General features: G+C 40.2%; 2 long non-coding RNA genes across 10 annotated transcripts in view; one reads left to right on the top strand and one right to left on the bottom strand.

Annotated features, from left to right (window-relative positions):
* LOC135297096 (uncharacterized) overlaps positions 1-13,829 on the bottom strand; it is a 55,585-nt gene extending 41,756 nt beyond the window's left edge. For 2 of the 9 annotated variants that reach the window (XR_010359124.1, XR_010359123.1), the window contains exons 1-2: positions 13,437-13,825; positions 9,477-9,545 (exon numbers count right to left, since the gene is read on the bottom strand). This is a non-coding gene — a long non-coding RNA (uncharacterized LOC135297096). Of the gene's footprint in view, positions 1-9,476; positions 9,546-9,816; positions 9,880-9,946; positions 10,151-13,436 lie in introns of those variants that run through there. The other 7 variants (XR_010359121.1, XR_010359115.1, XR_010359120.1 and 4 more) reach the window with 7 other exon arrangements.
* A 93-nt stretch (positions 13,830-13,922) lies between these two features.
* Positions 13,923-15,653, top strand: LOC135297097 (uncharacterized). The gene is made up of 3 exons (XR_010359125.1): positions 13,923-14,095; positions 14,319-14,414; positions 15,447-15,653. It is a non-coding gene; the product is annotated as an uncharacterized LOC135297097 (long non-coding RNA).
* The last annotated feature ends 8,386 nt before the right edge of the window (positions 15,654-24,039 follow it).

Here is a 24,039-nt window from a genome sequence, read left to right as displayed (position 1 = left end):
TTGCACATGACAATGTGGGGCAACACCCACTACAAGGAAATAAATCCATTATCTGTGCCAGGTAGTTTTTAATAACTTCCCTGTATTCTTTTTCTTCATTATAGAACTTTTGATTAGAAAGTCATATAGAAAATATTAAACTGGAAATTAAATCTAATTTGCAACCAATAGGAAATATCAAACCCATTGGAATAGCAGTAAGTTATAGACAAAGTTAAATTATATTTTTATATGTATTCATACATATATATAAAATACTTGTTACTAAACTGTACTTACTTAAAGCACCAGCATGGTAAAGAATGGATATCAATATAGTGGTTTTTAAAAAACCCAAATAACTTGTCAAGCAAAACACAGTGATTTTGACATTATTTTGTGAAAAACCTGGCAGAAGAGATAAGGTTTTAGATTAGCATAGGCACACAAGGTGGTTGGTAACAGGATGGTTACCCTGAGCAGTTCTGTATATATTTTGAGATATATTTGACTCAATAGCTAGACTTTATAATTATGAATAAGGTATAACGCATTGTGTTAGGAAAAATATTTAAATCCTGAACTGATATCATCAGGAACTGCCTGATTTTGTGTGAAAAATTAACATTGTCAGCTAAAAGAGATGGCCATTTGAACAATAAATAAAAGGAAAGGTGCAGAACTCTAGAAGGAAGATTTATCTGGGCAGGATTAATATTTGAAGAAAATGTCTGTTCAGCATTCAGAGGAATAAGAGAAGTGGCACTGTACATCCAGCACAGGGAACAAAAAGAATCCATAAATCCTATTTTCCCGGGGCATAGTTAGTTTCCTGGTCCACTCATGCCAACAGGACCTCACAGTGCATGGAGCCAAGAGGTAAAATAAGGTTCTTGAGGATGGCCATGGATATAGATACTCAGCAATGAAGAGAAGAGAGAGACCACTTTCACACGGGAAACTCTGCACCCCATTAGCTCCCAGAGGAGCATTCTCATGAAGCCAAACTGCTGTGTGCATTTGACTTTTTTTGAGCCATTGATAGGTATATTTAGATTAAATTATATCTACACTAGAAAACTTCAGGCCACTTTGTATTCTAACAAGCATCTTTTATCTACTATAAATAGTGATGTCCAAATTCTTACCTGTTGAGAATGAGTGAATTTCAGAGTGTAACTAAATCCCTTATGAATTTAATTCAAACACTAAAGATTAATTCAATATGGTCCATTCTGTTTCACATCCTATACTGCTTGGTATGTCACTTCCCTACCAAAAAACATCTACAGAGCTATCTATGGTTGAGCCACACATGACTAAATCTGGGTATGTGCAAAAATAATTTTGTAATTAGAATGTCCAGAATTACACAAGATGTATGCATCATAAGGTCCTTTTTAGAGTTACTTTACAACCTCTTGTGTACACCATTGTTTAGAATTTTAGAAGCGTAGATTGCAACTGACTTACTTTCTGGTTTCATGCAAGATGTGTTCATACTGGCATACCTTTTTTTTTTATAAGAAAAACCTTTTATACTCCTTCAGCCTGAGTGGCTTTTATCTTACACCAACAGAAACAACAAAATCAAAAAGAAGCAGAAGTTTCTCCAAGAGCTGTCCTCATAAAGGAAAGAATTATGTTAACTCACAGTAATTATAAATGCAGTCATAACACTGGCTGCAATATAATCTAGACATGCCTGTTCTAGCTTTGGAATAATTTCCTGGGATACTTGCAGAGATCTAGGTGGGGCAGCACAGAGCTCAGAGACAACTGGCAAAATGGTCTATTTTGGGCAGTCGGAAGCTCAATGGAATTGAAAGCTTTACAACAACAGTACTTTACAACAAAAATACAATTTGAATCCTTACACAAGATGAACAAATCGAATGTACAACTACACTTCCTCTTAGTCTTCAACATGTTTGGATGATCAGTGCCCTCATTGCCCTAAGTTTTGCCTTTATGTTTACTGGAATTAATACTTTCATTCTTCAAAAGGCCTATACATGGGTGAGACTGGAATTTCCAATCAACCATTACTACTTGATCCAAGATACACAATCTCCTTTAGGCTCCTTTGAAATTCAGTATTAGATTTTATTTTGTTGTAATCTCAGCTCAAGTTGCAAGTTAAATATTGACATTAACTTAAGTCCTATCTATGCATTAAAAAACCCCCAACAGCATAGCTTGATATGGCACTGGAAAATTAAAGGACAGGTAAAGATCAATTTACACAACTCGTCAGTTGCTCACACCACAAATTCCTGCTTACAACACTCATATGCTATTAGAGTTTCGCAGATATTCATAATTACTTCCACCTCTCCAGAATAAACAATCCACTAAGAATAATTCTAAGAATCCACTAATAATAACGAAGACAGCAGCCAAATCCACTGTAATAAAAAGAACCAGGAAATGTGCACCTGAGTCTACCCTGCCACACAAAAATGAGTGAATTTCTTGTACAGACACATTATCTCAGCACCACTTTGCGTTGTGGGGACTCTGTGGGCTAACAGGAGGACATGAGTTACACAGCAGAAAAAATCCCCAGTACCATGCTCTGGAGTCACAGTAGTTTTCCTTACTGCGTGATTTCTCTCAACACCTACAGGCTGCCCATATCAACTCAGATCCACTGCTCTTCCATGCCAGCAGTGGTAGAACAATGTAAGGGAAGTGGCCTGTGCCTCCCTCAGTGAGGGTCAGGGTCACATACAACCATCAGCACAACTCAGGGCAGCCCTCCAAATTCCCCAATCTTGCTCCTGATGCAGCCCTTATAAATTATTCCAGGAGAGCTGGCCATAAAGCCATTCCAGGCTGTCTGCACATAAAAGCATTCTGACTGCTCAGATGATTCCTGTGCTCAGGCCATGTACAGGGGCCAGGAATGCAGAGATGCTGTAGTGGCTATGAAAAAAGGAGGAACAGTGCACAGAGAGGAAGACAAAACCTTTTTGCTCTCTTGCCTCATGTGCAGATATCAGGGGACAAAGCAGACAAAAAAACCACTCCTAAACATAGAACTTATACAGGATTATGCTTCCATGTTAATAAAAACAAACAAACAAACAAACCAAAACATTTTCCCCTCTATTATGGTTATTAGCTACTTCTTTTTTCCTCAGGTAGAAAATGAGACTTTAAGCAAGAAAAAGACTGATACTTCAGGTAAAAGAAGATCCATTAGAAAATTTTCCTCCTAGAAACTTACTCTGTGAGTAGAGACATCAATACAATATTCTAAGACATGCTTTGTTATCTAATTGCCTCTTATAAAGAATTAAAGTGACATTACTGCACAGAACAAAAATGCACTCTACAATCTACTTTAATACTTTTCCTAGGCTTAAAGACAACAGCAACATTAATCAAAGAGATAGTAAGTAATTCTGCTACAGAAAAAGTAGCTCATCTTCCCTAAGAGATATAATGATTCCTTATACTGACTTTTATCTGTACACTATTCTGACCTGTTTTCTATTCCATCATGTGAAATTACTGAGGGATGCACATAGTGAAATGCAAGAAAAGACAGAAGACACCTCACAGAGAGAGAAACTCTAAAAAGGAAAAAAATGGTACTCTGATCATGTTCATAATTCTTCTTCATATGACTTTCAAAACATGCTTTATCTATCCTGAGAATCACAGACTATTTAGGAGGTACAAATATTACCAAACCTGCACCAACCCTCAACGTGACAGTGCTTTGCAATGATACAAGTGGGTGACCAAGTAATTAGTTGCAGAATTACAAAAAAGGGTGACTTCCTGACTATATTGTGCATGTTATTCATAAATTTTAAGGTAAGTTAGGTAATGTATTAGTAAGGTAGCCTAAAAACACATGACAAGCTGACACTTTATCTCCTCAGTAAGACAATACTGTTCAGCAAATATTTGTTAGACATTTTCAACTTTGTCCAATGTTATATGACATTTATACACAAGAAGTGACAGACATTTTGCTCCTAAAAGAAGGAGTAACACTGTAGCACAGGTACTTCCCCTAAATTTCACACGTAAGAAAGGAACACTACAGGTTACTGATTTGCTTTGCTACAGTTCACTATTTCTAGTAGGTTTTGAAGGTGTTCTTTGAACAGGCAGTGCTCTCTTACAGCATGCTGTAGGGCACTTCCCGATAAGGAGGAGGAAGCAGGAGGAGCGGAATGAGTGCTGCTTTCTGCAAAAACGCAGTCACAGCTACAAACCTTTACGCAAGAGGGGCCCCGCCCTTTGCGCCCTCCCGCTCACAGGCCGCAGCAACCTTCAGCAGGCTGCAAGTCGAAAGTCGTGTTGAGAAACCAAACAATGAAATCAGCAACTTTTGTAACAGGTCACATGAACCTGTGACCATGACTTTGAGAAAGTTCTAAGTTTAGCAAACGTTGCATCTACTATTCTAATAATGTGACAAGGAGGTCTTGTTTACAGGGTTTATTTATAACACTGTGTAGGACTGGGAGGTTCAGCCTGCAAATAAAAATGAGGTATTATTGGGAACTGACTAACAGTGACAATGGCCACTAATGGTTCTCCATTATTATGTGTGGGCTCATAGCAGGAACAGCAGGGAATTAATCAACACAGGCTTGTTATGTCATACAGTGACCAACTAATCCAAGTCAATGGAGAGATTTGTGCTGCTTTCAATAGCACTTGGATCAAACAAGCCACAATGCAAAAACAACCCAACCCCAAAACAATTGATATCAAACCCTTGGGTGCGTGCTAAATGGGTATAACTGAAGTTCCCAAACTGACACAGATACCCAGGCTTCTGAGCACTCACAAACAGAGTTAATTGCCAGTAAATCTGGCAGCTGCTTCAGCTTTATGTAGGTCAGAGTTTATAGAGCCAGGCTTTGCAAACAGTGCTAGAAACCCTTGTCACAGTTAGAGACCTGTTAGTGCATCTGCTAACACCTATGGTCTATTCACCCAACAAACTGATGATGTTTAACACACTCTTGCCTTTCTACAAGGGGTTAACACCACCAAATAGAGGCAAAAAATGTATGAACAAACCTAAACAAGAAGCAGCCTGAACCCTTTGCTAAATGAACACACCCTCTGAGCAGCTGAACTGCACTGACAAAGCTATACAAGCACCTAAATGCAAACTACATTTTGAACTACTGTATCTCTAGTTCAGTGTACAGAATCAAGTTGTAATTACATTTTCATGGTCAATTTATATTCTTACCCAATTTAGCTAAATGGAATAGGGTGAGACTATTGTACATGTTTAGAAAATGATGGAGGCAAAGAACCAGCACTTGCCAGTTGCAAAAATGTTTACATTTATACAATGCAACATGAGCTTTTATATTGTCTGTATATTCCAACTGTGCCCCAAAGGCCCAAACCAGACACACTGTCATGGCACATGGCTACCATTAACTTCTTTATAACTTTGGGATTTCTCTATGTGCACAATGAGATGGAATAGGCATCCACAGAGTACTTCAGAAAAGGACTGATTGGATTTCCAGTGTCAGATGTAATAACGGCTCTTCATAGACCACAAAGCTTTTGAGAAAAGCTATGTAAAGATACCCAAAAAGGGCACAGGTGGCTTTCAACATGTTTTCTGTATATTGTTTCATACAATGAAAATAAAAGAAGACCTGAAGAAGGGGTAGAAAGTATTTCTTCCTCCGTGTGACTTGTCTCCTTTCATTTACTGCAATTCTGAGAGAAATGTTCTTTGACGAATCAAAGTATTTAGTAAATCAGGCAAAGACCATGCGAGTCATCTTCCCAATCCCATAAACACCAAAACTCCTGTGACTGAATGATTCAAGAGTTAATGATACAACACATTAAAGGGACAGTTTACAGGAATGAACTGTCCAAAATGTAGGTCTTATTAATATAATCACAATAAAATATTAGTTACAAAACACTAGAGAACACAATTAACCAGAATCTGCCAAGCTCATCTTTGAGAAACATTGACTCTGTGTGTGTGTGTGTGTGTGTGTGTGTCTGTGCCTGTGTGTATGTGTATGAAATAAAAAAGTAAAAACAACTCCAAATAACATTCCTTGCTGCTGTTATTAGAAATTACATAAATCTACACTTATAGCTTTTAACACATTCCAATACCATTATGTCCCACCTCTGCCCTGGCCTTGTGTAGCATGTTCACAAGGTGAGAAGAGACTAAGACTGGGGACACAGGTTCTCTCCACTTGGAGGGTTTGAAGGAAGAAATTAATGGGACAGTGAACATTTTATAACATGAAGGTGCTCCTGAATCAATGCAACTAAGTGTGGAACACTTCCACAACACTAATTCTAGGACTGTTTTTCAGTCCTAGAATCACAGCTGGTTACACATCACCAGATACTTGCTGACAGCATCTTGTGTGCTCAGTGAGAATGGATATGGAAATCAAGATTTAACCAAGCCTTTAAAACGAGTGCTGAAAGTAATTTTAAAAGAGTCCTTATTTGTGTTACGATCTAAATAAAACATGATTTATTTTCTTTGTATATACATAGGGTCATTCTATTCTGTATCTAGATTTTCATTGCAGCACTTAATGCTGTATAAGATTGCAGATTCTTGTCCACTTAGAAATAGCAAAATAACACTTAGAACACACATTTCCTCAATGCACAATCAGGAACACTGATTAAAAAAATGTGTCACCTCGTTTTATGGTTCAAATGTACTATAAAAATGTTCCCAAGAAACAGCTGGTTTGTATTCACACCAGTTTGGTTTAAATACATATGTCAACAGATAATCCTCATAGTCCAAGTCAAGTGAAAACAGATTTTTTTAGCAAATTCAGCCTCACCCAAATTCATTCTGAAATAAGTGATAAGTTCTACTTTATTTGGTGCAGAAAATCATCCCCTAGTGCTATAACTCTCAATGAACTTCCAAATCTTACCTTGAATAACCAATTCTTACATCCTGCTGTCACTGATCTGAGCAACACAGGAATATATTCTAAGAGATCATTAAGTAAACAAGCCTGTGCCTTTTTAGATTTGAAATTATATTTTTCAGAGAACTGACAACAAGCATAAAAATTAATCATAATAACCCTTATTACAAATACACTCTTACTTTCAACAGCTGAAAACTGTTTCTTCCCAGTGCAAAATAAGTTAGCATCTGAACAGAACAGCAATCATGAAACAACAAAACTCTGCAGCAGTTCTCAAGAAGCAAAAGAATAAAATCTGGCTTTCTTATTCTGCATTTTCAAGCCCTTACAAAGATTGCAGCAAAGACAGCATAACTATCCAGGAGGTAGGAAGAGTAGTACACTGTAACCACTGTAACCACAGCTATTAAAAATAATCTGAATCAGAGAAGTTAAAGAAAAAACAGCATTAGTTTTAAGTATTCTGTTTAGTGTACTAGAAAGTTTTAAAAAATCAGGGTTTTTTCCAGATTACAAAGGGCTTTTAGGACATAAGCTACCACAACAAATTATTGCAATTAACCTTTCTAAAATGCTAAAAAAATGATAGATTATATGAAAATTAAATCAAAGGAAGTTCTATGTAGCATTTTGAGCAACATTCAAGCAGTATGCAACTCAATCCTTAAAAATAATTTCATTTTTGTAACACAAATCAAATTTAAACGCCTAAAAAAACCAATTTATAATTAGGCATGTGGCAGCATCAAAATGCTTTTTCAAAAGTAATTTAGTGATGTTACTGGGATGAGGGAGGAACCAAGCTTTCACAGGAAATCTCTTGGTTCCAGAAAGTATGCCAAATTAGACAGAAGTTAATTAGAAAGCCTTAGAACACCCTGTTTTTACAACAACACAGACATAACAATCAATCTGTGTGAAGAAAGGAAACCAAGAAGGAGCAAACTCTGCCACCCAAAAACCTCCACACCCAGTCGTGCATCACTTCAGTTAGCAAGAAATGTCACTGAGCTCCACAGGGACAGGGTCATGCCCCACTTGCAAAACAACTTTACCTTACCTTCATTGCTTCTAAAAGTAGGGTAGAAAGAAGATACCATCTCAGAACCATTCAATTAAAAATATTTGAAGATCTAAACATGCAGAAAAGTCAACAAAATTAAAGATTACATTCTCCTAGGGCAAATTCTGATAACATTTAAGTTTATTGCCATGACATGTGTTCATGCATTGGTTTTGCCTCTGCTGTGCTTTCAACTGAATGAGCAACAGATTTAGGATTTCTGCTAAGCATTGTGTTCACTAGAGAAATGTTCCACAGTGCACAGTGCCCTGTTGTTTATGGAAGTTTCAAAATGGTAGTCATGATCTACTGAGTTCATTTTCAACATCTCACATTTAATTAGGCATTCCATGGCAAAAGACAAATTCCAAAGAATTTACTAACCTAAACAGTTACAAAAACAGGAGCCTTTGGGGAAAACAATGAGGTCTTTGCTTGTTTTAAACTTCTTTACACAACTGTGCCTGCTTTGCAAAATGTATTTCTGATTGTGATTTACAGTATACCACAGATGTTTCTTTGTGAACTCAATAAAGTTATACACATTTTTAAATAACAGTTGAACACCAGAGCTCCAGTACACTGACAGTCCTAGATAAAGGCAAGTAACACTCCAGAGGAAAGAAAAAAAAAAAAAAAGACCCAGTGGATACAGAGGAAGCAACAAGAAGTTTTGGAAGAAACAAACAGAAGAGAACAAAAGTTTCAAAGAGCCTGAGCTGTATCAAGGAGATTTACGTGAAACATTTTGACTTTACCCTCTTGGAAACTTTGATCTAAGGGTGGAGAGTGAGGTGAGTGAGGACAGGAAGGATTAGAAGGGAGAACAGAGAAAGGGGCTTAATCTATTTCTGAATTTTGAAAGCCATATTTAATGTAGGTTTTCAAGTTGCACTGTTGATACACAGCAGTGGCAACAACAAAAAGTTCATAAATTCTGTAATTCATCCTGTCATGACAAACATTACCAGGTAACAATCCTTCACTGACCTTGAGCATGGACTAGGTCAAGTGACAAAATGTCAACTAGAAATTAATAGACTTTTAAAATAGTTTCATATTACATAAAAAGCTACAATGGCCTTATTATATGACTTAAACTTTGATTAACTCACAGTAAACCACCAGAAAATTTTATACAGCTGAATGCCTTGAACTCTTACCAAGATTTAAGAAAGAAATAAAAAGGCACCATTTTTGCTAAGTTATCCAAATTCTCAATCATGTAACAAATGCCACAAACAGAAGAAATACATTTGTGAGACTATTAGGCCACAGTAGAATCTGTGAGAAGCTACCTTGTTTCAGTTCATAAAGATGCTGCAGTGGCTGTTCTGCAGAAAGTAGTCAATGGTCGAAAGAAACAATAACACCTTTAATGTGCAATTTCTAATTCTCTCAGGTACTTACATGATTAACAGCCTTAACATTATGCTCACCACGTTGCCCTGGTGGGCATGATACACCTCCTTGTCTTTGTCAGAAAGCATTGGACAACTTACCCAAAACACCCCATGGCAGACTGCACATATCCTAAATGTCTTGCTCACATCTTTACTCTTCTTTTCTACCTGAAAAGAGGAGTCATCATCATCACTGACAATTCTGCTTTCCTCAGAGAAAGGAAGTTATCATCCAAGGAATGAGATAAAGTAATTCCTTATTTCTCAAAAAGCCATGAATTCTTTACTTTGGTGCTGCTAGAAACACAGGAGTCTCCCAGGAAGAAAATGACAGGATACTGACTTAGTGCCTATGCTTGATCAAGGGCTGCTCATAAATAAAAACAGAACTGCACACACTTTTTAAAATCTGGTTTTAAACATCAATGTTCTCATATACCTTCACTATCCAGGTTATCCCCACTTCTACAAAAACTTCTGTCATGTCCCTTCTTGACTCCCATCTTCCCTCATTAGCTCCAGAGCCACGAGTGTAATAAATAGCTCTAAGGGTAACTGCCGTTCCCCACCTTGCATAACGTAACCATCTAATGAGAAAATGAGATCTCAAATACATTTCAGATGCATCACGTTTCCTCCAGAATGAAAAAGCCAGACTGCAAGAACCGACTTGACATTCAGCCCTGGATCATACCACAAGGAAATCCTCAGGACTGTGAAGGAGAGTAGCACGTTCAAGTCACAGAAGAAACTCCCAATTAGCTTTTTGGAGAACTCCCACAAACCAGAGTGCAACACTGCCAGATCTCCTCTACAGCCACAGGAAAGGTACAATTATCATTTAGCAACAAAACAGCAACTCCTCCAGGCAGAACTAAATCACAAACATCATACTGAGAAACAGAAATCACTACTCCTTTCCCTCTGCCCTCAGGCTTGTAATTAAAGGAAACTCAAAAGAGATCCTCTTTATTTCTATTCCTTGAAAACAAAGAGCCCTTTTGAGTCAGGGAATCCAGCTTCCACCAGAAACTTCTTCTAGTCTGCCCTGAAAAATGGTTTCCAAACATAGAAGGCAACAGAAAATATATGGTGCCATTTTTAAAATAAGATCAATAGATCTGTTAAATGTATGTGGACCTTCATAAGTCTCACAAGAATTAGAATGCCTTGAGTATGCTGAAAAGCTAGATGTTTTCAGATAAAAGGGTAACTGACACTTAGAAGAGGGGCCATCATGGAAGTTGAACAGTTGTTAATTATTACCTGTCAGAAAGCAAAGGGCTTACAGGAAGACAAAACTAGGTGCCAAACTCATGTTTCTGCTGAAACCACAGTTATAAAGTGCCACCTGGGTTAAAAAAGTTAAGCTCTGATCTTATGTTTTGGAGGTACTGTATTAGTCCACTTGGACTGCTTTGTGAAAATATTCTCCAGCTGGTAACAGGCCATTGCTGTCCTTCAGCCCGTGGGAGCCATTCCCTGCCTGGTATCTGTTTGGGATCATCCCAATAACCTCCATGAGGACACTCAGTACATTGAGCAAATCCCTCACATTCTGGGATGAGAATGAGTAGAATCCACAGCTCTGCAGTCGAGGGCATTTATTATGCAAGGCTGATACTGCTCGGTGCTCACAGACTTCCTGGAAGGTTGTTTCTAATAGGAGGCACCACCCCAAAGCCATGAAGGGCACATGGAAAATTCCAGGAAAGCTTCACTTCAAATCACAGGACTTTTTTTTTCCTAGGTTAAGAAGATTAATTAACTATTTTGCAGGGAGGTTCTAGCATAGGCTAGTACACGACTGCAGAGATGTACACTCAGTGCAGATTTTCTCTTCAGATTACAGTAAGCTTTGTAATGATATTCTGGTGGCTCATTCCGAGGCCTGTTTTATTGTCAGCACAGAGTCATCCAGGTGACTAAACAGTGAAGTAAGCATTGCAAATTCCCTCTTCAGAGGAGATGCAGTGTAATTCCCAGACAACATATCCCAGGGCTGCTTTGCTGCACTTAAGCAGTTATCTGTGCAACTACACATTTATAGGTCCAAACACAGCTCTGTTTGACAGGTGTGTCCCTAGCAGCATGTAACCAGGAACACCTTAGTGGAAAACTAGCAGCTATTACATTTCTAGAAGCTAATGAGTAATCCAGGGTTTTGATGGAGAACACTATTTTAAGAACAGCACAAATTTACTGATACTGTTTTCCAGAATTTCTTTTTTAAGGCAGCTGAAGGAGAAAGGCTTGTGCTCCTGAAAGCTTGCCCACTTCTCTCTTCCCCTGTATGACTCAATCTAATAAAAGACACAGCCACTCTCTAATAACCACACCATCCTCCCTTGGAATGCTCTGGGACAGCACACTGCGGCTCAGGTTTGCACTGCACCAGACATCACTACTCTGCATAACACAGCCCTCCCAATGCCACATTCAACCTTCACAAGCAGATGCCACTGTATCACAAAGAAAGGCTGAAAAAGGACTGCTAACATTGAACAGTGCACTGGCACACAAAAAGGGCTGAACCTCTGCTTCCTTCAATTTTCCGGCTAAGGCTACTCAAAATCATTTGGGAATCCCAAATTAACTATTTGGTTAAACTCTGGAATGAAAATATCCCTGGTTTAGATTCAGTTCACATTAGTTTAGTCTATATTTAGTTCAACACTTATTTTTCAAATTAAAAAACCCCCAAACTTACGGGTGAGAGCAGCTGATGCAGACACATCAGCCCTATGGGGACAGAACTTGGCTCACTCAGTTTTGCCTTCTGGAAATTTCAATCGACTTTACAGCTCCTCTACAAAGACCTTTATTTGGTGCTTATTGTGTAACTCTTAGTGAACTTTTTCTAGATCTTTCACATGCTCACAGTGACTAGTGCACCAGAAGTCACTTGTTGATGATATAGTTCCTTGTTTCGCATCGTCCACCACATTTTTCTTGAACATAAACAGTCTGGGAAGCTGCCAGCTCAAATTAGAGACTTATTTGCAGTCTGGTCTGTCTAGAGAAAGCAACAGCTTTGGGAGACAGACAGCCAGTCACTGACCTTTATGAACAATTTCACAAAAAAACCCCAACCAAACCAACAAACCACAATCCCCCGCCCCCATTCAGAAGGGATCAAAGAGGACCCAGAAGCTTTTTAATACCCAGTGGTGAAATACAAAGAGTTCCAGTAGTAAAGAGTGTGTAAGCCTTGCCTACCAAATACTACTACTAAAAGCTTACACATGTGGCCCAGTACCCTTTCACATCATCTGATTCTTAGGAAAAAGACGAGGACTGCAAACAATCCCAGGCTTCAGCCTTCCACAGAGTCCGTGCCCACAAAGGCCACGGAACATCCTCGGGCTGCTCCTGACAGGCCGACTTGGCAAGCGGCACCGAAGTGAGGCAGCATCCTTTTAACACTCTGGGTAGCAGCTACTGCTGTCACTGCCGTAGTTGAGAGAGCCACCGTAATACCAATGGCATCCTTGACACGGCACTTATGTAATAATTAATTGTGGGGAATGTCGTGTTCCCGCGGGCGCAGAAACCATCCCCCGGGGTGATTTTCTTTACTTTTGCTTTTATTTACATTGCTTTTCTTTACAGGGAGAGCACCGCACGGCCAAGAGCGGCAGGCACTGCTGTTTGCCCTCGCTCACAGCGCGACACAGTTATCCTTTCACTCAGCTCCGCGCAAAGGGAGCTCTGCCAGCGGCTCCTTTGCTCGTGCCAAGCAAAGGCGAATCCCCGGCAGGACGCACAGACCGCCTCGCTGTTTCAGGAGGCCGCGGTCCCCGGGCGCTGCCCCGAGGCGGGCGCACGGGCAGGGCTCGGAGCTCGGCTCCGCGCCGCCGCCATCCTGAGGGGAACGCAGGGCCCCGCACGTGACGTGACGCCACACGCCCGCCGCCGCGTGACGTCACCACGCCCGGCTTCCCACCGGCGGCGCCTATAAATAGCCGCGCGGGGCCGCGCAGGCGCCGTGACGTCACCGCCGACGCGGGCGCGGCCCCGCCCCGCCCGGCGGGCGCGGCGCTCCCTGCGCTCGCTCACCTTCTATTTTTATCCCGCCTTTGTTCCCGGGCCCGCCCCGCCGCGGGACGCACGGCGGCGCGGAGGGCGGGAGGCAGCGCGGATGGCGGGGTGACGCCACCCGCTTCCCGGAACGGTGACGCGGCCGCTGGAATGCGCGCGGGGCTGCGCTGCCTTAAAGGGGCAGCGCGGGGCGGCCCCGCCCGGGGGGCGGCGCTGACGGACGGGCGCAGCTGCGGCGCCGGGGGGGCGCGGGGCGGCCCCTCACGGTGCGCCCGCCGAAAGGGACCCCGGCCCGGCCCGGGGTGCCCTCCGAGGGCAGCGCGGCTGTGCCCGTCCCGGCGGCTCGGCCCCGGGCCCCGGTGATGCTCCCGCCTGTGCTCCGCAGCGATTCTCTCCAGCGCCGCTCCCGCGCTTCCCCCGGCGGGCACCGGGAGAAGGGAAGCGCCGGGTCCTGCCCCGGGGCGGCGGCAGCAGCAGCGCACGGACAGGGCGCTAATAAAGCGATGCTAATTTACAAAGAAAGAGCGCCTTGATGTATTTCCTGTACGTTCCCACGCGAAACGCGAGAGAACCAAATCCCACAATAAAGGCTTTCTGGTGATGTGTTAGGCACGAGCTGTTTTACATAATAAGACACAATTTCAACTCAGCCAGGAGCCGAGGGCTTCAAACTACAGGTGTTGTCCGTAGTAGGTTATCTCTGGGTCGGGGATATGTTCCGAAGTAAAGCCCCTCACTCATTATAAGGTCGAGATGATGCTGTACCATCATATTTAGATCATGGCTCGTAGGGAAATCTGGGGGGTACTTAGTCACCTATGGCATGACCTTATATTCCCACTCAATTTAGTAACAACAGTTGGTTTCTTATAGGACATGTGAGATTTAATTTATTAACAGTTTCTAGGATAAGTGGAGGGAACTCAGAAAAGGCATGAGATGAGAAGTCAGCAGATGAAGGGGAAATGCTCAGAGGGATGGAGCTCCCAGAGAAATGTAAGTCTTGTCTCCCTCTCAAACAGAACATTAATGGAAATGCAGTCACTTATCAATAAGAGATTTTTATTCTGTTGCCCTAGGTGATTTTTTTTTCCTGACTAAAATTATATGGTTATGATTTTCAACTCAGCTTTTGCCTTTTGCTTACTTTTGAGCCTTTTTATCGAATAGCACAGTGGAATCTGTCAGAATGCCTAAATTCTTATGTTCTGAGAATGATGTTTCAGCCATCTGGGAAAAAAAAAGGTTTCTCTTTACATTCAGATGGTATATCCTATTCATCGGGATGGCACGTGTGAATATTGATATATGTTTGAGCATGTAAAATCCTGGTAGGCAAATACCAGAGGAACTTGTATGTTCCAGAAAAAAAAGAAGTGCTGCAGCTTAGCCCTGAGATAGCCAGTGTGTCACAGATGCTTTGTCTTCTTGTCTTTAAACTCTGGAACAAATTTTGCTCTCACTGGCCATTTGTCTGCTTTAAGCTGGGACAAGATATGTTACAAAACTTTTAGCTTGTTGAAGGACTTCTGGCTTTTTACATTATGATCCAAACATGAGCTGAAAGGGTGTTATTTTTGTGTTGGTTTTTTTTTTTTTTTTTTTTTTTTTTTTTTTTTTTTTTTTTTTTTTTGTAGCTGGTCACTAGCATTAACTAAACCAAGAAAGAGGTAAAAATAATAAAATATCAGAGGAAGTTGTCTCTAAAATGCAATCTAATTAAGATGTCAATTTAAATAAATCACTGCCATTGAAACTAAATAATGAATGTGAAAAAGCGTTTATGTGTGAAAGAGATCTGAAGTTTTCCTGAAAAAAGTATTTGTTTAAAAATTCAGTATTTTTCATTCTAGTTCTTATAAATAATCAGGCAGGTTATTTTCTTACCAATTTTATGTTTCAGTGAATCTAAGTTTGGTTGTCACTTAAGCTTCCTTGTGAGTAATTACTGTCATGGTTTCATATCACTCTTAAATGAAAGTTGTTTTTTCCCCTAAATCCCCTAACCTACTTCTGTCATGCCAACAGGAGCATTCAGAAACTGGCACCGAGGTGCAGCTCTGATAAAAGTTTTCTGTTTCCCTGTGACTCATTTGACATTAACATAATTATGCTACAGGAGTCAAAGTGATTTTCCAACTATGAGTAATGCACAGCACTAGACCGAATGTTTACAGGACACCGAGGCATATCAGCCAGCTGAAGTAACCAGCTGCTGATAACAGCTGAAGTAAGTTGGGGAATTAAAAAGTCATATAGCACAATTACCCTTCTTTGGCGCCCGGTGTCACGCAGGGCTGGGAGGTGTCGTGTGCCCCGCGGGGAAGGATCCAGAAGCAGGGCTGTGGCGAGGAGAAGAGCGAGCCCGTGGGCAGTTCACACAACAAGTTCTTCATAGTTTTCTTCCCACTTGCATATTTATGGCAGAGTGGTGCTCAAAGGGGAGCAGTGATCTTTTCAAGAAGCGGCTGTATTTACCAGAGTTCATTTCAAAACACAAGTGACACACATCCTCTCAGCCAGGAAAACAAGATGAAAATGAAACAACTACAACAAAAAAATGAGATCATCTCACAAGTGCTTTGAACCATGTGTATGGAATAGCACAAAAGAAGAAAACCAGTAAGGATAAGGCAAAATTGAGTGCTGTTACCACAATGAGATAGCTTTTCTCTGTCATTAAATTATCTGTGCAGGCTAGTTATAAAAAGTACAGAGAAGAATTACAATGACTATGTTCTGGATAAATAGCAGAAACAGTAACTACAGAATGTATTAGCTATAAGAAAAAACTAAAAACAAAATCTTAGTGGTCAAGAATTGTTTCAAGTGTTTCCTGAAATTTTTAGAAATTACTGACTTCTCAGGATTTTTAAAAGTAATTTGAGAAAAAGGTTAATTTTTTCTGACTTGGTTTGTTTGTTTACGTACAAGTAGATTCTAGATTGAAACTGGGTCACTTTGTATTTATATGTTTGTCAAATTTGGCTGCATATCCTTCTGATGAGGCCTAATTCAGTAATGTGCTGAGCACCCAGGACATCCCTGGTTTCATACGTCCCGTGTGGATTAGCTGTGAAGGTGGAAAGCTAATTTTGAAATATTAGCTCAAACCCACTACAATTTTCTAGAGTGCTAGAGTGGAAAATAACCCGTTAACAACTTCCTTATAAAATACCACAGCAATACAAGTAGGGGAGAGGGTCAAATGCAGAAAACAGTGCTGATAGCAGAACTGTTAGCAGAAAGAATGTATTCCAGGGGACAAATCTGAAGAATTCAGAAGAAAATTGCACATCACACTGCATGCTTTATTTCACAAGAAAATCTGCTGAGGTCAGATGCTTGGCATGCTCTGATTATCATCACTGACTCTCTGAGCTGGATGAGGACCAGAAATGGGGAAAAAAAAATTTTATGGCTGAGGAAGGCTGGAGGAGGAAAGGTTTGCCACAGTACCGTGTACTTACAACATTCCCCATTTGCCAGGAGAGTCAGCACTTGGAGGTTTTCTGTTTTCTCTGCTATGGTTTTCATGCTGCGTGACAATGGGGAAACTCTAAATCTGTTTCCTTCAATTTGACCCCCTATTACTTACTGCGGGATGGCTTGGTGGAGATCACATTCCAGCTGCTGCTACAATGACCAGCATGAATGTATTTAACAGTGTTGATAAAATCAGCCAGCAGAACCCAAACAAGACATTAACGAGCCATGCCCTATCAACAGAAATAAATTCTCACAGCAAAATTTAGCAGTCTTAAATTTAATCTGATTTGCTATAAGCTCATCCAGGACCTCAGTTTTATAACTACAAACATCCACCTCCATAGCGTGTGGTGCCACTGGATTTTCATCTGGTTTTGCCACTTTTAATTACCAATATCCCTAACCACCAAAGCTCGGCCCTCAGCTCAGGTTGCTAAAATGTATTGCAGTATTACCAGAGCAGGTTCCTGTACTTCAGGTGTTATTCCTTAGAGTAACACAACAGGAGATGTTTGTAACACAGTTCTGCTCAGCTCCATACCTACCTAGAGTCCCCTACTACAGCAACACCTCTGCAATGCTCTGCATTTCTACCTCTTTCTTTCCCACTTGGCTCTAGAATAATTGTCTTACTTTAGTGATGTTCAGAGCAGCTGTACCCATGCCCCACATTTTTTCTTCTTGGGGGAACTACCATTTATTTGTAACATTTATTTTGCATTCTGCTGTGAACATACAACCTGTGCAAATTCCAAGTATTTAACCTTTGTTCCTTGTCAAGGCTTTGCAAATTAACTTGAAGTAGCAGAGTGAAATAGGCACCAAGGGGCATTTTCTGGAAGTGACTGATAACATCTTGCAAGTACTGCTTGCCCTTACTGGTTGGTTGGATTTTGTTGTTAGCTAGTTGTTCAAGCTGAGCTCCCAAAACAAAAGTTCACAGACAATTATTCAGTTCAGAAAGTTGTTATGGTTGTAGAGAGCATGTGAAAGTAAATGGGTCTATCAAGACTTGGCTTATTTTCTAAAATATAAGAAAATTAGCTGATAGTAATTTTTTGTGACTTTTTAGAGTATATATACATTGTAACAAGGCCCAATGTTTCTGTAATGAAAATAACTGTTCTGGTGATAACTGATAATATGTTACTCTGAAGCAGCAGCAGAAAACAGTTGCCAACAACAATGAAAATGATTTCATCCCATTCTTACCTGGCTCTCAGTAACCCTCTCTCCAAGGGTTTATTCTATGATGTCACGTGTCAGGTTCCTTGTGTGACTCCGTACTTTTCAGAAATATTATATATTGTAATAGTTATACTTAGAAATGTTAAATATATTAATATATGTCTACATTAAAATTTATGTTATATACAGATTTGTTTTTATAATTTGTTTCACAGAACAACTTCGCTTGGAAAAACAAATTTATTGAGGTATAAATTTTAACACTGAAAAACCAGACATTAGATTTGGTGCTATATTAAAGCCCCATCCTGCTGACACCTATTAAGCGCATGCTTAAATTTAAGCATATGAGTAGTACCAAACTTACTCTGATTACATGCACAATTAAAATTAAGCACGAGTGAAACCCTTTCAGGTCAGGATTTCCAAATTCTTTCACTAGTTTAGAGTAAAGAGAAAACCCAAACCAGTAACCACTCATTTATGTAATAAAATTGCAGTGGTTATTTATGTCAAGGGACTTACTGTCATTTGATGGGCAAAGTAGCTTATAAAACAAATTTTTACTCAGAAAAATGAAACTCTCCAACACTGTGATTACCTGCCTGAGTGGCTGTCTTTTCTAGTAGGAAAGAGAAATTGATTCTTTAACACTTTGAGTATCAGCTGAGATTAATGTGGTTATTTTAGAATAAGGTGGCATGTTTCTAAGAAGAGATGAACTTTTTTTTAAATCTGTACATTTTGTTCTTCTGTCAACATGAGTTTAGTGTTTTCAGAAAAACTCTGAACAGTATGTTATTTTGGTATGGAAATATGCATTTTGTTTACAAGTGGTACTGAGCTTTGCTAAATCACTCATGAAAATGTTCACATGATAGCTCTGTCACATTGCAAGTTCAAAATAGATGGTTGTGAGACTTTCTGCTCTCTGAACATTTCCCCACCTCTTTATAAAAGAGAATTGTCCCTGGTCATGGTGCACTCGGATCACCACTGTAGAAAACAAACTGGCTTCTCCCACCTTGTTAATAATTGCTGTTCTTAACTGTATAGTGGAAACTAACTGGAGGGGCTTAGGAGCCAATAGAGCTCCCCTAAAACCTCAGCCACCCAACATCCAGTCACAGCAATACCTGACTCTACATCCCTGCCTTACATGACTTGTTTCACAGCTGGAAGACTTCAGCCCCTTGAAGTGGCTCCCAAATCAGCCAGCAAGGTGTGCAGGGAGCAGCTCAGCCTCCCCAGCAGGAGGTGGGGGACCACTTGCCCCTTCTGTTGTAGGGAGGCATCTCTGTCCTCTTGAGATGCAAACCTGAGATCCCTGTCTGTGTCTTGGCCACTTCTTTTTAGTTTAGCAAAGCATCACGCCTCTCTTGTAAGTGCTTGTAAGAAGGAAGAACTGAGGTGTTGCTGCTTCCTTTAGCGGTATGTAAAAGCCAGGTACAATTCCAATGTCTGCCTGACAAGGTTTAATCTCTTACTTCCATTGATCTGAGAGGTTACCTAAGTTATCAGGCTCAAAATGGGGACAGGAGCATCCTCCATGTTCCTTGCTGGGACATACAGAAAATAGAGAGGGGTCAGTTGGTTAAGGGGGCGGAGACTCTTCTTTCTGATTCTCGCTCCCAGGGCTGCTCCAAGATTTTACACAAGCATTTTTTAGGAGCAGATACATAGCCCTGTTTTCAGACCTTTAAAGCAAGTGCCTGAAAAGGCACCTGGTCTTTGAAAGGCATGATTACACCATGCACTTGCTCACTCCCCCTGCAGAGGATAGGCACCACCAGAAAACACACACTTTGGAGGACCTAGGGAAAGGTTTAATATCAGGAACCCACTGGACACGGTCCTGAGGAAGGCTCCTAACTGGGTAGCAGATGTATTTGAGCCCCCATGCAGAAATGGAGCTTTGAGTGCATAGGGACATGAAGGCTGCTCATTGCAGCACATTTGGGGTCTGGGTGCCAGGGTGTTTGATAGCCCTGGGAAAGGGTTTTGTGTAAAGGACCTTGGGATTGGCTTGCCTTGGGTTACTACAGCTAGTCCATTCTAAAGCTCCCATTCTACTCCATTGCAGGAGAGTTTGAAAAGGAGGAGGAGGAGGAGTTTCTTAGGAGGAGCTCACAGAAGGAATATTTCCAGTGTAAAACAAACAAACTATAAATATTCCAGTATAAGGAAAGGATGTGTACTGGGTGAACTTTGAGATGTGCTCCAAAAATATGCTGCTGACCTCCCACTTGACATGATCTGTTTCCCTATTAAACTGTAATATAATTAGGGCTTGCTCTAACCCTGCCACTGATTTCATGCTTACATCGATGGAAATGTAGCCTCACAGATCATAGAGAGAAGAAGGTATACATGTAAAGTCTGAAATTATCCAGGCCATAGTAGAAGGAAGAGTAGCCTCGAGAAAATGCTTATCTCTCCTACCTTGCAGGATATTTAGATGTCTTATCACATAAGTGTATATGGATGCTAGCCAAAGGTCTTTGAGAGCTTGGATTCAAAGCTCAACTCTTTTCATGGTTGCAGGTGAACTGCAGCTGAGCTGGAGTCCGGGAATTCACATAAGGAAGTGAAAAGGGAACTGGGGACAAAATGATTTGGAATTGGGAGTTGAGGGCAAAGACTCTCATATTGACCAAAAAGGGGATTTGAAAAATAGGTGATGACTCTGCTGGTAGGCAGTCATGGTGCTAACAGTCACCATGATGATAAAAGTTGGTGATGATTATCTCATCTCATCTCATCCTCCGTGTTTGCTGAATTTCACCCACCAAGCCCCTGTGGAGCTCTGGGAGGTATGCAGCAGACACGGGGAGAAACACAAATGGGTCTTGGTGAGGGTAGATCATAGAAAGGTGTACAGAACCCCCTGGGTTTGGTAAGAGTCCCTCTGGGGCACAACTAAGACTCAATTAATGGATTTTGTCAGGAGCCAAAGGATGCTGAAGTCCCTCTGTTACTCAGGAATGAGTTTAGGGAGAAGGTCCATTAGAGGTCTGTCCTACCAATAGCCTGTGGAAGGAGCACCCATGAAGGGGGAAAAGCTGCCTTCATGTTCTGGGACATCCTGAGGAGCAGGACTGTGGCCAGGAATGCTGCTTTTACAGCACCTTATTTATTTGTAAAAATATGCACTACAGGCATTTTAGAACAAGAAAAGGGCCGCTCTTTGAAGATATATTCAAGGTGGTGATGAAACCTACAAAACCTACAAATGCTTACACATCTGCCTGAATGTTTTAAGTATATGGAACATTTATGGAAAAATGAATTTATATATTACATTATTTATAACATAATAAAACATATGATTATATTATATTATATTATATTATATTATATTATATTATATTATATTATATTATATTATATTATATTATATTATATTATATTATATTATATTATATTATATTATATTATATTATATTATATTATATTATTAGTATAGTGTTCTCGAATAATTGTAAACCAACCCCCAGCAACTAAAGTCTAAGTTTAATGCCCCTGCTCTACAAAGAAAACAGTGTGCATCTCACAATTGCAGTGAGAGCCCTTTTTTCCTGCAAGAACTTGCTGCATAACATGTGGCTGATTTACAACCACAGACCACTAAGGAAATTTTGGAGTGGATTTTGGAGCCTAAACATCCACTTTTGCACAAAAACACAAACCACCTGTAAAAAAAGACCCGGTGAACTGAAGTGTTGCCTGCTAGATTACATGTTTTCTCCACGTCATACAGATTCTTCAATCACAAAACAAATAATCAACAAAAAATATCAAGCTAGACCATCCCAAGTCAAATCTTTGGGTGATGAAATTAAATTAGTTATGCCACTTTATATCTGTGGGGAATTCGTGGCTTGTTTTGGGTACTCTGTCATATCTGTACTTTCTGTTCCAGCCAGGAAGCTGATGATTTATCTGACATTTTTTCTGATACAATGTAGAACATCTTGGCTTATGCAAGGGCAAGAAATATTTCTTCACTTACAAGGAAACTACCTTCCCCTTCAGAACATCTCTACAAAATGGGATGGTAGAGCAAATTTTCTTTTGATCAGCTTTGAATTTATGAGGGAAAAAAACCAATAAATTTAAATAGTATTGAACTACACTTTCCCTTTGTGGGGGAAAAAAACATCAGGATCTACCAAAATTCTAAACATTTGGGTTTTTTAGAAAAATAATAGTAATTATTCTTCTTCAAAGATCTGCAATTAATTAATCAATCAGCCCATACATTTAAGAACATGTCCCTCTAACAAGAGATCACAACATTAGACCTTGCCAGGTACTATCATCCCAAATGTGTTAGAATAATATAATTCCACAGAAATAAGAAATAATATTTATTAAATATAAATTTATATTATAAATATAAAATATTTATTTATATAACTATTAAATATGATAGTAAGAAAGAATATTTATATGAGATCTTGTTAATAGTAAGCCTTAACTTAGGCAAGGCTTTTGGACAGAGAATATTTAGCCATGTATTTAATTGCTGTGCGGAATCTGGGCTTCTGTTTGGCAATTGAAATATTGTCATAATTTTTAGAGCTCAGTATAAAACTCTTGTATATATAATAAAACTCTTGTATATATAATAAAAGCACACAGAGAATCTTTACTGGGGCTGCTAAATACTACTGCCATGCACACATTCAGTAGTAAGAACAGATAATAATGCATCAAGAAAGCAAAAAAAGGGCCTATAAGAGTGCTAATTAAAATTAGAAATGAAAATAAAATACAGCAGCCTTATCCATTGTATCCATTTGGGAATCTCAGCTACTTTACCCTAAAGCATAAAATATTATCCATTTCAGCAGACTGGGAAAAGGAAGATCATCAGGTTATCTTCACAAAGATGATGAATAAGGAGCCTTCTCATTTCCCAGCTATCCTGATGTTATTTCCAGTGTAGGATTAAAGCCCAGCTCCACGGAAGGAGGCTGTGCATGGTGAAAATAAATTCCCGTTTCTTCCCCACTTAACCATTTAACCTGCAATGTGGAGTTGAACATTGCTGTGAATCAGGACATTCATGGCCCCAAACTTCCCTTATAAACTTGGGCTTGGTTTTTAAAACAAATTTTTAAAAATCCCACCAGCAAGAACACTGAGTCTGGAGAGAAAGACCTGAATTAGGTTCTCACATCTGGCTGTGTGGGGTGAAACTTGTGCCTGCTCTTTCTGAGGAGAAATGATCTAAGCACACACTGATCATCTGTGCTGTTTGGGGACTCTTACTCTGCGTGTCTCTCCTGTCCTGAAGTTTCGAGCCGATTAAACAGGAAACCAGATGGTGCCTGACTTTTCAGCCCTGTGGTGAGGACATGCCCTGGACAAGGGGCATCCTGCAGTCTGCTTTTCTCTTTCTGCAACCATTCTGCTTCTAAGAGTCGCAGAGAAGACAGACCCTACCCCACCATGGGTAGCATTCCCCACTGGACTGGCATCACTTGGGAAGCCCAGGTGGGTGTAGTGGCACCCCACATCTTCCCCTGTTGCGGAGGTTGCCTCAGCAGCAGCCTCACTTGCCCACAGAGCAATCAGGGTTTGGGTTCAGGGGGTGCTTTTGTGGTTGCAATCAGGGCAGTCTCATTTTAAAGCTGTGTGCAGCTCTATTGGTTTAATTTTATTTACACTTTGTTCTCATTATCTGGGCAAGTTACTGTACAGTCAAAGCCAAAAAAATAAACCAAGGAAGATAAGAGGCTGAATGAATGTTGTGATCATTCATGTGCTCCTTTCATGGCAAGGCACATGTGAAGTAGGTGAGAGGACAAATGATAAGCACAATGAAAGCTGCAGTGGCAGTCTTGTTTTAATGGTTGCAATCTGTGCCATACAGTGTTTTTATTTGAAATGGTGTTTATGTAGGAATCAATGTTTAATAATTAAAACTGTTAATTTG

The sequence above is a fragment of the Passer domesticus genome, chromosome 3 (genome assembly GCF_036417665.1).
Source record: "Passer domesticus isolate bPasDom1 chromosome 3, bPasDom1.hap1, whole genome shotgun sequence".
Taxonomy (NCBI): Eukaryota; Metazoa; Chordata; class Aves; order Passeriformes; family Passeridae; genus Passer; species Passer domesticus.
Note: the sequence above shows the minus strand (reverse complement) of the source record. Positions and strands in the feature narration are given on the sequence as shown.